Source organism: Spinacia oleracea, chromosome 6 (genome assembly GCF_020520425.1).
Source record: "Spinacia oleracea cultivar Varoflay chromosome 6, BTI_SOV_V1, whole genome shotgun sequence".
In the NCBI taxonomy this organism is placed as follows: domain Eukaryota; kingdom Viridiplantae; phylum Streptophyta; class Magnoliopsida; order Caryophyllales; family Amaranthaceae; genus Spinacia; species Spinacia oleracea.
Window position 1 is genome coordinate 66,099,152 of NC_079492.1, and position 17,970 is coordinate 66,117,121.

The window sequence follows — 17,970 nt, forward strand, 5'->3', positions numbered from 1 at the left end:
GGGCGCTGAAAATAATTTATGGCGAGGTTTCTTGATGACACAGTTGGCCTCTCGTTCGTTCGTTTTCCTTTTTTTCTTTTGAACACGTTTGTAAATGTTCGATACTTAGAAAAGATGATATGTATGTGCGAACGAGCGTTCATAGAATGGCCGTTGTGTGCGGTCCATTAATCAGTTTGTTTGAATCATTTTTTTTTTGGAGCAATGACTGATTTTGAATAGTTTGCTTAGAAGCTTGATAGGGTTCAGGCCCATTCACGAGGTGGCTTCAAACATTGTGCCCTTTCGATTGTTCAAACATTTGCTTCGAGATTTTTTTATTTTTTTTTATTTTGCTATGGTTGTTTCATAGCTTGGAGCCCCCAAGTATGCATGTTGGGATGCTTCCTTTTGGCGTACGATTTTTGTAGGTTCTTTCGAGAAAGATGCCTTGGGGTTCCGCTCGTGTAGGTGCGAGCTATCCCTTTCGTGGTAGGTAATATTTTGTTACTTTTAATCCTTAATGTAGAAGTCGTGTGGCTTGCACTTTGAATTTGGGCGATAAGTAGTCTTTGCCTCTTTTACACATGCTCTTGGTCGTACCCGCATCAGTGCAATATGCCTTACTCTCTTTTTTTAGACTTGTACCGTGGGATGGTTGAGCTTATGGTGCGACGTAGGCTTGTGTGGCCTAAGAACATGTATTAGAACATTTCTCCAGGTGTTGGGACATCATTATTATTCTTTGCATTGGAGTACTTCATCACGCCTCGTTCAGGTCCTTGAACAAGTGTAGGACCTTCTGCGTGGGCGTGCACGGTTTATTACTTCGTTCGATGCGAGGATTCATAGATGTTTCTTTCTTTTTATTTTCTTATATATCCTTGATTTTTCTTTCGCTTTTGCTTTGGAACGACGTAGACTGTGTAACGGGCGCTTTGTAGGGCGAGCGTTATGTGCAGTAGTTTGATCAGAGTTTTGGTGACTCGTGATTTTCAGTTACCCTTGTTAGTGGGGTGACTTTATATATTCTAAGTAGCGCTTAGAATTTGGGAGGGGTTGTAGCCATTCTAAAGTTCGTTTTACACGACCAAACCTTAGGATTGTGCCCCTATGACGTGTGTATAGCATTAGCGTCGAGAATTTGCGATAAAATCGTCATTTCAAGCATCTTTAGAGTGTTTTTCTCAAGCCCCCAATTGTAGCTACGGGATTGGCTTGGTGCTATAATGCTTGGCATACGTTTTTATGTATTCATGGTGACATGGATCATAAATAGTTTGAACCAGACTAGTTTAGTGCGAGGTACGTTCGAGTAGTAATTTGCTACTTTTCTTGTAAATGTCGTATTATGCGACATTGTCATGGTTAAGGTAGTCACATGTTGAAGTGTGCCTTGACCAAAAGCTAGGTGCCTTTCTTTACCCATAATCATATTTAGAAATCTTTTTGACTCACTTGCAACATCGAGATAAACGCATACTTAGCTTAAACCAACGACACTTTATTATGTTCGAAGAAGTCTTTGAAAATTATTTGAAGTCCGAGTCCTACTGTGTACAATCCGAGGTGTCCTAAGTAGGTTGACTTATAGAAGGGTTCGTACAGGATTACATGATTGAATCAAAATACAGTTACGATTTTTGGAATGCTGTCTAAGGATTTGCTAGAGGCCAGGGTGCAGGCGTCAAGATATTACTTGTGCCCGTGTGGCACATGCTTTGGGCTTTTAGGGCCATCTTTTCCAGAATTACGGGAATATAAACCGTTTTCAAATTGACTTAGATTTACTTGGTGTATGTCTGTACAAAAGTTCAAGGTATACTTAGTTCTTTTCCCTAGCTCTTTCATTTCAATTTTTTAGCCCCCAGTTGCTATTATGTCTTCCCATTAATGATGCTTTTAGATTTCGATTTTAGATGCCCGTGTCATATGTCTGAGTAGGGTGAGCCTTGGTTAAGTGCCAAGTCCTATTGACAATGTCTGATTTTTTTTCAAAGGGGATTCGCAAGCATTTGAATTACCATGAATGGGTGCCCTGAGTTCGAGGAACGATGGGGCGACGCCGTAGAACAATCCTCTTTATTGCAAGCTTACTGCCTTTACTACTTGTTGGCGATTATGACTGTGTCTAGTGGTGAAAGAAGGTCTTTTCGTGAGTTAGTTCGCTTTAGGGAGGGTCAAGTCGAGTTCTTTAGAGGTCATGGACGCTTGCGTTAGCCCCCATTCAATTGAGGCAAAGCGATCTTTTGAGTCTTGGCTAAGTGCCTAGGAGTGTGAGTGCCCCTTCTTGGCAAGGGTACGTGCCCTTATTATTTTTCGATGTGTGCTCATTTTGGCATCTTGATGACTTGGATTCTTCCTTTGACTTAAATTTTTCTTTCGACTTGGGCTGCAAGTAATTAAATTTCAATAAGGGACTCTATTTCTTATTCTTGTCATTCTATAGGCTCTAACATCTTTGCAAATTGGTTGGACCGAATCATGGATTGCCTACGTATCCGCCTTAAATAGATTTAATTTGGAATCAGGTCTTGCGTAGTTCTTAGCCAGAAAATGGTTTCTTAGAATGCTGAATTCGATAAGTATGTTCTGAGATGGAAACATATTATTTGAAACCGTAGAATAAGTGAAGTTTATTATTATTTTAATCTGCTGCCTTGCCGTAAGCCAAAAATTCGTTTTATTTTTTAAGTACATGTATTTGCACAAAAATCTTTTCATGTGTTTTTTGGTACGTATATCTGAATACGTGCTGTACCCCTCCAAGTGTTCGTTATTGTTCCGTGTATGTGCGGATAAAATGACGAGCACTTCTGGATAAATTTTAGCAAGCAGAGAGATTCAGCGCCCAGGCTGGGGCGCTAAAGATTTCGGCGCCCAGCTCTGGGCGCTGAAAATGATTTCTGGGCGGATCTTTTTTGGTGCGCTAAATGCTTCTTTTTCTTTTTAGACTAACTTTAGAGGCGCTTTGCAAAGTTTCTTTTTTATTATTCACATTTTTTTTATTTTTTTTACGTTGAGCGTAGAATGTACTTTTCATTTGTCTCTTTTTTAATTCGTGACTCAAGATGGCTTGAAAGATGGGTTGAATGAGATAGGATAATTTGTATAGGTATTGGTCAAGCATGAGGATTATATCTGCTAGGACTCACAATTTGCGGCCTCAAGCTAGTGTCATGAGTTTACATCAACCAAGGCCAATGAGTAGCATGGGGACGGCTCAAGGGTATATCAACAGGATGTATCCAAACAAGTTATATGGTCATTTTGCTAATGGTGGTGTAAGAGCAGGTTTTAGAAATAATGAGCATGACTCACGTGTCAATAGCCGTACGTGGTTTGCAGTTGACAACAAGTTCAAGAGCAAGAGTCGAGGTAATGGTTTCTTGGGTTATGGCAATGAGAACATGGATGGGTTAAATGAGCTGAATAGGGGCCCCAGAGCGAAGGCGTCTAAGAACATAAGGATTGGAAAGGGTAGACATCGTAGAACTTTATGTAGTTTTTGTGGCATGATTTGGATTGGTTGACTCAATTCTTTCCCTTCATTTACTTGGGTAGATTTCGCACTTTGGGAGGTACGGGCTAAGTATTTCATGGTTCGCTCTCTTCGCTCTCCCTTTTCTCTTTCTATCTTTTCTTTTTGCTTGGGATTTCTCCCCAACATAAATCCTTCAAAAAATTTTATTTGGGCTAAAAGGTAGATGGTTATGGTCTTTGAGTCACGAGGTGAGACTGAGTGAGCCTCGTTTGGTAGGCCTATAGTGGACTTTTAACTTTAGTAGGCCTAGGGTGGACCTTTAACTTTAATAGGCCTAGGGTGGACCTTTTAATTGTCTTACTTTGCAAGCGTATTTAGTCGTTTCTTAAAATGTGCAAATAGCGTAGATTCAAAATGTTATTTTTACCTTATTGAAATTTAACGAAAGAATTACATCGAAAATAATATTTTTACAGTTTTCGAGATTTAATTGGAAGTTGTGATTTAGACTCGAACTTTCATTAATTCTTCTGATTATGACCCGTGTAGGAATATAAGGAGGTGGCCTAGACTCAAAATAATGACGTGGCGTAAGCCTATAATACTTGACCAAGCAACTTTTAGACTTAGCCTAATTGGACCATAACTTTCATTGGTTGACACTTTAGATTTTAACCCTTGGGTGTTCATTTGTCATGCGCCATTTTTTTTTTTTTGGCAAATAATAATGAGATTTATTTACCAAGTAATCAGAGTGTTAACAAACTCTGAAAACACCAACTGTCCAACAGACACAACAAAGCACCTAGCTAACCAACACAAGCTAGCTAAAGCACACAGAAGCTACTACTGACATCTACACTCAACATTAAACATAATGTTGATAACAACAGTTTTGATTGGATCAACATGATCCCTAAAAACCTTAGCATTTCTTTGCAACCAAATACAGTAAACAGACTCAATGAAAGCTATACTATACTTGCAGGCTTGCTTCTGTTTGCTTCTGCTTTTCGTCACTGCAATCTGAACCTCCTCATGCCAAGGCAACACAGTTCTATTCACACCTAAAGAAAGCAGAACCTGATTCCAAATCTCCTGAGAATAAGAGCAAGAGAAGAATAGGTGCTCCAAGCTTTCATTTTCCAACTGACACAGACCACAAGTACCATCAATACTCAGTTGCTATCTTATCAATCTGTCTTTTGTAGCTAGTCTGTTCTGCACTGCTAGCCATACAATGAAGGTACTCTTTGGACTAGCATGGCTATTACAAATCAATCTCTTCCATCCTACCTGAGCTCCAACTGGATGAAGAAACTTATACATTTTCTGAATTCTGAATTTACCAGCTTGCACAAACTGATCCACTCCATTTGCCTGCAGAAATACTTCTCTATTATGCCAAATTTTCCTCAATGACCAAGTTAAACCATTAGGAATTGGCATAGTCCAAAAGTCTCTATGTTGAATATAATAAGCATGAATCCACCTCACCTAAAGCCTATCCTGCTTCAAAGCTAAAGCCCAACAGTGCTTCAAAACTGCTGCTTTATTCCACACAGTTAGGTCTTTAAGATTCCACCCTCCACAACTCTTAGGGAAACACAATTGCTCCCAAGAGATAGAAGCTTTCCTAGAATCTGCATCAGCACCAGACCACAAGAAACATCTACAAATTCTCTGAATCTCCTTCATCACCTTTTTAGGCATAACAAAAATCTGACACCAGTAGAGTTGGATGCCAAAGAGTACAGATTTCACCAGTTGCAGCCTACCTGCATAGGATAGAAACATAGAAGTCCAGCTCTTGATTCTAGCAACAGTTCTATCAATGAGAGGCTTGCGGTCTGTGAAGGAGAGCTTCCTAGTTGTAAGAGGGACACCCAAGTATCTGAATGGGAAAGATCCCTGAGGAACCCCAATTGAGCTAACAATATTGGAAGCAACATGATCAGAAACACATGCCAAGTAAACTTCACTTTTGTGCAAATTAGCTTCCAAACCAGAAGCCAAGGAAAACTTGGTAAAAGCATCAAAAAGAGCTTTCACAGCACCCTCATCAGCTCTGGAGAACATCAACAAATCATCAGCAAACATCATATGGGTGAGATCCAACTTTTTGCATCTAGGGTGATAAGAGAAGTTAGTATCTTCAGCAAGAGCAGCAAGACACCTTGACAGATATTCCATACCCAAAGCAAACAAATAAGGTGAAATGGGATCACCTTGTCTCAACCCTTTCTTTGCAGGAATTGGTTTAGTGGGACAACCATTTATCAGAATGGAATAAGAAACAGAATAAAGACACTGCATCACCCAATTCACAAACTTCATAGGGAATCCTAGCTCTGACAGTATGGTTTTCAAGAAAGGCCATTCTAAGGAATCATAGGCGTTTTTCAGATCCACCTTAATCATACACCTAGGAGAGACATGTTTTCTAGAATAGCACTTCACCAACTCACAAGCCAGCAAAATATTATCAGAAATGGATCTACCAGGGATGAAACCAGATTGAGAACAATTTACAATTGTACCAATAACACCTTGCATTCTAGCAGTAAGAATTTTGGAGATAATTTTGTAAACAACTGAGCAGCAAGAAATTGGCCTAAAATCCTTCACACAAGAAGCATTCTGAATCTTAGGGACCAAAGTAACTGAAGTGTTGTTCACTTGCTTTAACATCACTCCAGTTCTGAAAAACTCTCTTACTGCTTCATAAACATCTGCTTTCACAATCTCCCAAGCTTTAAGAAAGAACAAACTATTGAAACCATCAAGCCCAGGGGCTTTATTGATATCAATACCTTTGATAGCTGCATCAATTTCTGCATCTGAAACAGGAACCACCAACATTTCTGCACCAGCAGCAGAAAGCTGCATCCCTTTCCTAACCACTCCAACATCCACACCCATCAAGGAGCTAGCTGCAGTACCAATCAACTTCTTATAGAAAGAGCTAACTTCTTCCTGAATTTCCTGAGTAGTGCTAAGATTCTTCCCAGAATCATCATACAAAATATCAATGCTATTCCTAGCTATCCTCTCCTTCATTGCACTGAAAAAGAACTTAGAATTAGAATCTCCTACTTGCAACCACTGAATTCTTGCTTTCTGTCTATATGCACTCTCCTGAATATGCAAGAACTTCTTAAGAGTCTCACTACAATCCCTCTCACTTTGTTGCACATTGCTATCAGTAGGGCAAGAAGCTAACTGAATCTGAATTTGACCCAAATCAGCCCTTAACCCCTCAATTCTCTCATCAAGCTTAGCAAAATATTTATGATGTAGCTCCTTCAATCCTTGCTCTACTGCTTTCAGCTTAGTCCAAACCTTGAACATGGCTCCACCCCTTGGACAGGACACATCCCATCCCTTTTTAACCACATCAAGAAACAGAACATGATCAGCCATATAGTTAAAAAATTTAAAGGGTCTACTCCCTCCTCCCAGTTGGATATTACAAGACATAACCAGAGGTGAGTGATCAGATATTCCTGGAGGTAAATAATCCACCACAGCATCAACAAACTTAGAATGCCACAATGCATTAGCAATGGCCCTATCTATTCTGGAACAAATTCTCAAGTTACCTTGCCCCTTATTTCTCCAAGAATAGTAACTCCCACAACTCTTAAGCTCAGCCAACCCTGCAGCATCCATACAGCTATCAAAATCCTTAGTTTCTCCTTCTGTAACTGCATTGCCATTTACCCTATCAGCAGCTAATAAAACTGCATTGAAATCCCCCATGACAAGCCAAGGACAATTAACAGTACTACTGAAAGTAGTGATCTCTCTCCACATAGGTCTTCTAGTATCAACAGAGTGCAAACCATACACAGCTGAAAAGATAGTATCAAACAAGCCATTCTTTGTAGTAACATGACAGTGAACACAAAATTCAGTTTTTTGGATAAGCTTAACTGACACCAAGGCATGCTTCCAACCAATCCATATCCTTCCCCTAGGAGAGTGCTCATAATTCATAATCCACTGCCACCCAACCCCTATTTTCTTCTGGATTTTACAACTATTCTTCTCCTGAACTTTAGTTTCTAACAAAGCTACAACACTAATGTTATTACTAGCTAAAAACTTCTTTATTTCAACTACTTTAATGGGATCATTCAATCCCCTCACATTCCAGGTACTAATGTTCATGGTGGATCAGTTGGGAATTCCACTCCCTCACTACCAGCAACCAATTCCTCCCCATTCAAATGGACCTCAGCAAGCCCCATAGTCTGAGCTGGAGTTCTAATATCTCTTCTTCTCCTTGAAACAACTCTCCACCCTTCATCAAGCACTGGAGCAATTGGAGTAAAAGGCTTATCATAAACAGATAACTCTCCATTCTCCCCATCATCCTCTTGTACAGCATCATTAACAGTCAACTCATCAGTAGTTTTTGGTTCAACAGTTGGCTGCACTGCTTTAGGTTTCCACACCTTCACAACCTTCTTTCTCTGAACATCAGCTGGCCTAAATCTTGTGGTATTGACTCTTGTCTGAGTACAGTCATGCCCCACAATCTTACACTTCTGGCAATAAGGTGGTAGCCATTCAAACTCAACCACCTGTTTAACAATGTTACCCATAGGGTCCTGAATCTGCACAGATTTAGGCAAGTCACCAGTTACATCCACCTCAATGAGAATTCGAGCAAATGAAATTCTTTGTTGTTTAGAAGTACATTCATCAGCATATAGAGGATCTCCAAGCAAACTCCCTATTCTGCTCAATGAATCACCCCCCCCCCCCCCAACAGCTCAGTGGTAAGTTAGGCAACCTAACCCACACTGGAACTACCCTCAATATTTCCTCCTGGAAATTAAAACTTGCTGTCCAAGGTTTAACAATCATAGGTTTGCCAAAGAACATATGAGGACCAGCCACCAGAACTGATTCCTTATCCTTCTTTGACTGGGATCTGATTACAAAATAGCCCTCATCATGGAGGAAAATCTGAGGTTTACCAACTTGGTGCCATTCTTTTGCAATGAATCTCAAAATAGCACCAATTGAAGGTTTTTCCCCAACTACATACATGACAACTGCATTTCCCCATAGATCATTCATTTTTTGAATCTCATGCTTATCAAGTACAGCTATGGGTTTACCATCACAGACTGTGGGAGCAATAAAATTCAACGCAAAACCTTTAGAAGGGAGTGTACTACCTTTGAATAGACTCACCCATGGTTTTGGTTCCATATCCAGTCGCCGTTGAGCTGGCTGCGCACCATTCATCTCACACTCTGTTTCTGTACGGACATCCTCTGTTTTCTGGGCTGGATCTACACCTGGGTTCTCCTTCATCACACTCTGGTGGTGCATCTCCTTGAGTCCAGCATTAACACTTCTCACCAGGAGGTCCACCCTATCCTTTCCCACCACCATTCGATGGCTATCTTCGTAAAACTCTTCCAGAGCTTCAACCAGCGATGGCGGTCGATTTACATCAGTGCGCACTGACTGCGACTAACCAGCCGAGTCCTGGTAAGCTTGAAAGTTATCTAGACGTTCCATCGACGGCAGCACATGGTCAGAATGAGGCAGCGTAACTGGTGTCACCAGACCCGCACTAACCCGAGGTTCATCAGGAATGGGTATTTATTTTCTGAGTTGGTTCTGGTTCTTAGGCCTCGAAACTTCTTGATGAAGAAGAGAAGAGGCTTCCTCATTAACTTGAGCAATCTCAAGCTTCTGCGTTTTCCTCTTCCTCGCCATTTTCAAGATTGGCGCACGTTAGTAAGTTAACCTTAACGTACACCACACCATGAGAGAGAAGAGAGAAGAAGTTTTTTTGCACGTCTACTAACAATTTTTCTTGGTTTGATAATGTTGGAAAGGTAGTTAGTTGGGGAGATCGAATTTTCATTTTTGCAAGACTAGAATCATTAGTGCGGCTTCTCTCTTAGTGTGTATTGCTTTATCCCAATGGTAGCCTTATGGTATGCCGATTTGGGTATTTTCATGGTTGGTCATGTTGCACTCATGGAAAATCTTTTAGTCCGTACTTAGGAGTATTTAAAGGAGCGAATGGCTCGAGAGGACTATAATAGTCGTGACCCAATGTGATCATAAGCCTTGATGCCATTAATTTTTGCTAATGGTATTGACACCTTAGGCTCACTTTGGGGGTTGTGCGACTGTAGGGGAATGATTTTCAGAATGCATGTGACTGTTTCCATTTTGCAAATACTATAATATATTATTTTTATTGGTGGGAGAGAGTATTGAGGCCGTAGACTCTTAGCAAGGGATGACAATTACATATGGGTGCTTATTGATTTAAATGTTAGGAAGGGAGACTCAATATGGTTTAACCTTTTAACTTGCAGAACGACACCAAGCATTAGGACCGATTCTATGGATAAGACAACTAAGACTTAGGATTTGGATTGTACTTTGGCATAGCCTAGTATAGACTCGGATTTATTTATTTTTTATTTGAACATTTATTTTTTCTTGAAGACTTTATTCGAACATCATTTTTTGAATACTTTGCCCATGTGACATTCAAGGTTATTTCGATTAACGTGCTCGGTTTTGGAGCCGAACATTGTCGTCATAGGAGGCCTAACAACGACATAAAGAGTTATTTTATTTTTTACAAGTCGCTTTTAGAATCGAGTGCCTTTTCATACGCCTTCGCAGCAATTTTCACGAATTTTCTTTACTGCTACGTATACTTTATGCACGGGCACCGAGGCTATTGTGCCTGACCAAAAGGCCAGGCAGCAACTTCAGCGCCCAGCGTTGGGCGTGAGAAATTTTGGCGCCCAGCCAGGGGCGCTGAAAATGCGTCCCTGGCTGGTTCTCGTTTTCTGCTTGCGTCTACTTTTTGTTTATGCGACTTTGATTTTGCGTGCTTGCCTAATAACGTCCTTTACGCGTTGTGCAGCGTTTGTGGGATTCGTTACAGGCCATCCCGAATGTCGCTTATTTTCGTGGCGATCGTTCGGGTTTGCAGAACACGTATTTCGGTATAACTCTTTGGCCAATTAGTTTATGAACGTTTGGGCAATTTTTTAAGGTCGTTGGTTTTCTAACATTTTTTGTCACACACAATCACATATTTCGCTACACATAACTAACATTACATCATGAGGCAATAATAATATGTCATGTAGTTTATGATAGGCTTCTATGGGTAGTTTTTGCGCCTGGCTTGGTACCGCTTCTATCGCAGATCCAACACATGCCTCGGTCGAGGTAGTGCCTTCAACAGACGAATTTCGCCCAAGAGGTCAATCACGATGTAAGCCAAGGGGGCATGCACCAATGAGAGGGACCTAATGGGCGAGCGATTGGGTTTGGGACGGGTGTACTACTAGCGAAAGTGCCGAGTGGACAACATCCGAAGCGTATGCACCCCTCGGTTGACGATGGGTATCCTTAGTCCCAACTCCCGAGATGAAACATCTAAGGGAGCCAAGATTCGTTATGCGGTTCTGTCCGTTCACATTAATATGCTGATTTTCAGGTCGTCCCAACTTGATGGGGAAATAAACGCGGGGTAGGATCGTTTCACCCTTCGGCTATTTTGATTACCTACGAGCACGAGTATTTCCTTCACTATCCCCAGTGGTCGAAAAAGCACGAGGCTAATGCGTGACCTTGTCCCTCGTGGGTGTGACGTTTCTTTTTGTCAAATCAAGTGTAATTGGATTTCCTGTGAGTTCACACCCAATTGACTAGTAATATAGGAGTCGCCATTCAGTTTTTAACGACAATGAGAAAAACTGACAAAACCCGGTTATCGTCACATAAAGGGAGTGCAATTATGTTTGACCACGACGGCCGTAGGTTCCCTTGTGATCCCTGGTGTGGGGATCTCTCAACATACACCCGCAAGGTAGAGATTGAGGGTTCGGGGGACTGTAACTACCGAGAGGATTACTCGCTCTTCGATAACTCCAGAGGCAGGATATCCTTACTAGTTCAGCATAAATAATTGAAGGGATATGTGTTAACTATTAAACTAATCTGAGTTGATTTTAACAATATGCAACATATAGTACTAGATCGAGCGCGATTATCTGATTTAGATTGTATTAAGGGACCTAGCATGATAATCCAATTTCCCAAAAATATCATATTTATTAGGCGTGATAGAACAATCAGATTTAGTTAGTTTAACAGTTCATCAAAAGGGCGAGGAAAGCAATTAAATCATAGAAAAGGGACACATTACCACGCACCCTTGAGAGGTGCGTCACGGTTCTCAGAAAACTAACCACTTTGATTTTTTTATTTCTCCTTTTATTTAACGAATCTCAAGGTACGGGACAAGATACGTTCTGTTCGATTTATGGATCGATTGCGACAGAACGCGTGATCAATTTCGCAGCGTGAGGCTTAGGCTTAGGGGTTGGAGTCAATACTCAGAAATAATAATTGTGTGTTGTATCTTTTCATGTCGAACTTGGGCTATATTTATAGAAAAGAGTTCGTGGAAAGATAGAATTGTAGAGCTCTAATCCACGAAGAATTAGGAAAAAACACGTACCCAGGTAATTCCAGCGCCCAGGCCTGGGCGCCGAAGATTTCGGCGCCCAAAACCAGGCGTTGAAAATAGGGTCTGGGCTGTTTTCTTAGTCAGATTCGGATTCCTAAAATCCGGAGTGTTTGAGACTTAATTGAGTCTTTTAGTGCGTATTAACCTTATGACGGAATGCGTCTGGGCCCGTTACGAACTCTAGGCTCGTTAGGATTTTAATTAATACGTGACTCTTATTTTCGAATCATATTAGGAATAGGATTCTCTCGTAATCTCTATCTCATTTAGGATTTATGTTGGAGTGCAACACCTAATTCTGACAGGTTTCTATCTTTTATGACTTGCCACTTTTAACAACTACCTATTACGGCAGTTACTATTTTTAGCAGGTTTCAAAATAGCAGGTTTCTATAAATAGCAGGTTTCGGGTGAAATGAAAAGGGGTGATCGAGATTCGTTATTTTATAGGAGATGCGTTGTCAAGTGGAGATTTATGCTTTCATCATCAAACCTTCCCTTTCGGGAATGGGGACAAAAGTACGTGTCTACATTAAGAATCTTACTTAGATCCTTTGATGTTTAACTTAGTAAACGCTTATACATAGTTCAAACATCTTTTACTTAGATTTATTCATATGAGTCGAATATCTCCAATGGAGTCTTTCGTGTTTGATTTAGTAAATGCCATTACTTAATCCAAAACAATATCATAAGATCTTTGTCAATAGATCTTAATACCCAGTATGCATTAAGTTTCGCCTTGGTCCGTCATTGATGAATAATTTTCAAATCTAAGTTATTAGCATTTGAATGTATTTCACAATAGAGAGATATGTGTATGACACACATAGGACCAATTAAGTTTTATGTACTCCCACTATACTTCTTATATATCCATAAGAATCATGTACATTTCATGAAACTAAAATACTTATTAGTTACACTAAAATATAGTTCCAATTCCCAATTGCTTGCTTAAATATGTACTTAGATTTCATAATCTAGCTTTCATTTTCAAGCATTTATTTGGATCCACAAATCCTATGACATACCATGTACATAATTTATTCCAACATTTGATTGAGGAATACGTTTTGTCATCCAATTGCCATATGTACCAATATGCAATCATTGCTTGAATTATAGACTTTAGCATTACGATTTTGCATGAGGTTTCAACACGATCCACACCGTGAATTTGCTTGTAACCTTTAGCAACTAATCTAGCTTTGTGTTGTGAACACAATTCCATGTTTGATGGTTTTTATCCTTAAAACAAACTTGCAACCAATAGGTGTGAAACTTATTCTTGCAAATCAACAAAATTTCAATTTTGTCATCAAAACTTTGAGTATGTTTTATGGCCTCTATATGGCCTCTAACCATTTTAGGGAATCTGGGTTTCATCATAGCTTTCTCACATGTCAAAAACTCATGATAATAGTTTGACTGCAAGTTGTAGGTTTCTTCACTATCTAATAGAAGAATCGCGTAGCTTCAGTGACTTGAACTCCATGTTTCTTCACTATCTAATAGAAGAATCTCATAGTTTCAGTGACTTGAACTCTATGCCTACTTGGGTATAGAACATCAAACAATAGAATATCAATAGCCACTTGAAAATCCTTTGAATATTCTGTTCTCCTTGAAGCACTTGTAAAGTCTTCTAAGAGATGTCTATTCTTTAAAGCCACTTCTAAAGTCCTTAAAGAATAAGTGTTCGGATTTTCTAAAGAACTTCAAAAAGCCTCCAGAATGTCCATTTATGTTTGTTGTTCGCCTCGAAGACTTTCAAGGTCCATTTTCTCCCACTTGTCATTTTGGAAACGAATCTCCAAAAGGACATTATTTCGAGCAAACAAACATTATGTTCTCAAAAATTCGTGGTAGAAACAATACCCTTGTGTCTCATTTGAATAAATCACAATGAAACATATATCCATACTTGGGCCTTAGTTTGTCAAATAACAAACACTAAGCTCCCACTGAGTTTAGCAACTCTTTAGATATATAATTTACTGAAAAGATATTCTGAAATTACTTTTCAATAGCTTTGACGAATTTGGTTTAGTTTAATTTGGTGGTAGTTGAGCATTTTGTTTTAGAAATTATAGGAAAAGTCTTTATGATTCATCATTGATCGAATCAAGTACTAATTGACTTCGATCATTCCAACTTAGATATGCCATATCTTATGGAGCTAGATCGTGAAATTACAACACACAATCATTGATGATCATTCTTGACTTAAGTAATCATCAACATGTTCTAACCTAGATCTTTATGATTTCTTGACAAGTGGATTTTATACTTCTGAATCTTTGAACTAGCCAAACAGATTCAAACTTATATCACTTTGAGTAAATAAACCAATATTCACTCAAATCTAAGTGAAATAATAAAGTCGTAAAATCTCTTTCTTTAGCTTTGAACTCTATTGTCTAGGTGTTCTAACAATAGTTCATATCTTTTGTTACTTTCAACAAGTAAGACTAGCCTGTCTTGAATTGATCTAGAAATCAATCAATTTCAAAAGTCCATCAGAATAGAGCTTTTGAATGTTAACTTGTTGACATGGTCTAAGTAACAATGCCAAAGATTAGTGGAACTCAAATCAAGGGGTTAATTTGAACCTAGTAAAGTTCTTATTGTTAAAGATTTGTTTGTTTTAATCAAGCATATTGACTCAACCCGTAAATGACCATTTCATTCAAATAAACAAACAAACATTGTTTTTGTTTTTCTTGAATGCGAGTCTTTCTGTGTTTGAAGCAGAAATTTAGGTATGCTGATTATGGAACAAAATAGCCATTAAGTTCCAGCCTTGAAAGGACTTAAAACAAACTAGATGACCCTACAACTAATGTAGCATTGCCATGCTTCATTTCCCACTTGTAGGTCATTAGTGTATCCTAGCTTCCATTGTTTGAGTTATTACCGAAGTAAGAACCTCAAGCGGTATATGATACCAAGGAAGTTTAATTGCTAGGTTACTTCTCTTTAAACATAAACTTATAGGTAGAAACGGAATTGTAAATTCCTTTTCACTTGTTCCTTGTTTTCCTATTTCTTGTACCCTTTCTTATAGTCTTAAGAATTGAATTCTCTAGTGTTGACTTTTATACTTTGTTGGACATGTCTAATGTCACTCCAACAAGGTTCTTACCATTTTATGTTGAATATTTTGTTTCAACTAGATGATCTTACCAAAAGCTTCTGAAGTTCTCTAAGCATCGATCTATTCGAATGTCTAGGGACTAGGCTCATTCGAGAATTAAATGGAAAAAAGATTTTAGGTTGTTAACCATTGGTAAAGATGAGCGTTTAAACTCAATGCTTTATGATCTCAAAACTACATTGTATTTTGAATTCACAAGCACCAATCGGTTCGCCATTCGAATTTGATACTCGAAAACAACCATAAAAGTCGCTAAAAGAAACGTACATTTTAAACTGCTCATTTTCTCTCATTTCCGTGCATCGTTCTTGGATTCATTACCAATCGAGGAAATTTACTGTTACCTTTCTAAAAGGATTTACTGCAGTGTAAGATATTTAATTATAAACAATAATTAAAACATACATTGAAGCATGCAAAGTCTAAACATTTATCATGAGTAATAACTTGAAAATTAAAGCATTCATGCAATTTAAACAAGTCATTAGCATTTTATTCGAATTTATTGTTCCGGCAGGTGTGAATAAAATGATTCCAAGACCCTAAAATCATTGAAGAATTAAGCACATTATGTATTTTGACTCAATTCTAAAATATTTTAGGTAAGCAAAAGTCTTTTGCTAATAGTCTAGAAACTACTCTTGGTTGATAGGTACGTCTAAGAACTTATTAGGTAAACCTATCGAATTTGCCACGACATAAAAGGACTCCTTACTTATATCGTTGAGTTTCACCAAAACTAACATGTACTCACAATTATTTGTGTACCTTACCCCTTTAGGATCAATAAGTAACACCTCGCTGAGTGTAATCTATTACTAGATTGATGTAAAGGTTATCCAAGTAAGTGTTATTTTGGCATGGCACCTTTTAACTCAATTTTTAAGTTTGGAACTTAAGGCTCTTACTATGTTGGTTAGATTTTAAGTGAACTAAAATCCTTAATCATGCAACATAATCAAGCCACAATCTCATGCATATTTAAGATATATTTAAAAGCAATAAATAACTTAAAACATGCATAAGATAAATGTGATCTAGTATGGTCCGACTTCATCTTGAAGCTCCAACTTCAAAGTCCGTCTTGAAAATCTCAGTGGGAGGCGCCATTTTCTTCAAATAAGATAAGCTATAATTAAACTAATTACAACTATTTGATGGTACGCAGACCATATTTGAATTTAAAAACAAATTTGGTGCTTTAGACCAATTACATTCAAATTAATGGTACGCAGACCATATTTTCTATCCTATTTGGGCCATACTAGTCACTTCATAACCTGCAAAATAGTACATATACAATATATACCATTCACCTATTCATTATCATGAATGGCCCACATAGCTGGTTTGTAGACCTAATCAAGAGTTTATGACTAAAATTGCTCCCACTTAAACCAATAAATTCACATGCTTTACTAATTTTAAACATAAAAATGTATTTCTAGTCTAACCGGAAACATACAAATTTAATTAAAATTTAAAGCTCATATAAATTTATAATTGAATCCATTTATTTAATTTATTTTCAGTCGAATTTAAATTAATTCAAGGTTTTTAATTTTAGTAAAATAATTAGAATAAATTAAAATTTATAATAATTATAATATTCAAAATTAAAATCCAAGAAAACAATTTAAATTATTAATTTTAAATTAATTAAAATTACTCGAACTGAAAATCTCAAATTAAAATTTAAAACGATTTAATCGTAACACAAGGTACGCACATCATCACGCAATGCACAACCATAGGCCACACGCACACGCAACCATCGCTGGCCACGATGCGCGCAGCCTCTGTGCTGTGTCGCGTCTGCTGCTGCTCACCCTCGCAAGGCACCGCTCGCTGCAGGCGAGCCAGCACTCGCTGCGCGAGCCTTCGCTCGCTGGCCCGAGCCTTCGCTCGCTGGCGCGAGGCAGTGCGCGCTGTGGCGCAGCTCGCTTGCTGCCCACACGCGACTGCTCGCTTGCCTTGCCCCTCGCCCACGCCCATCGCATAGCACACACGGCCAGCTCCTTTGCTTTGCGCGCGCGCTACGCTATGTTGCTTGCTGCATTCGTACCGCACGGGCGACGAGCTCCCTTGCTCGTCGTCGCGTGCCCGCACTATACAACACCCCTTAAGGGTAACATGTAGCTTCCATTGCTTTGTGCGTGCAACATTCATGAGCGTTTTCATAAAAAATTAAAAATTTTAATTTAAAATTAATGACAAATTAATAAAACATATTAATTTCATAATTTTAGGGCGAAAAATCGAAAATCAATTAATTTCCGATTAACATGGATTCAAATCTAGGTCATAAAAATTAAAATTTTAACATAAATTAACAATTTTTATGGTCGATTTTAATCATTGGTACCTAATTAAATTATTAATTAATTATGAAAAACAAATCAATTCTACATTATTCGAATTTCAACAAATTAATCATAATTACAAATTAGGTTGTATAATTAACAAGTCTAGGCATTCATAATTGTTAAACATATACAGTAGGTCAATCAAAAACTCAAGATTTATCAACAAGAATCGCAAATACTTAATTTAACATCTTAAATTTACAAACTTTTGCGTTCGAAAAACTAAAACCTCCTAAAAGTCATAGTCAGGCTTCGAATTTGGGAATTCTGGGTTCGGCCGAAAATTATTATTTTTGTAAAAATTTTAGAATGCCTTTTACATGCGGAATTGACACAAAACCACACGATTTGGATGAGTAACGAAGAAACTGCCGAAAAACTGCGTACATATAATTAAATAAACGCAATTTGCAATTAATTACGAAAATTAATTACCGCTTTAATT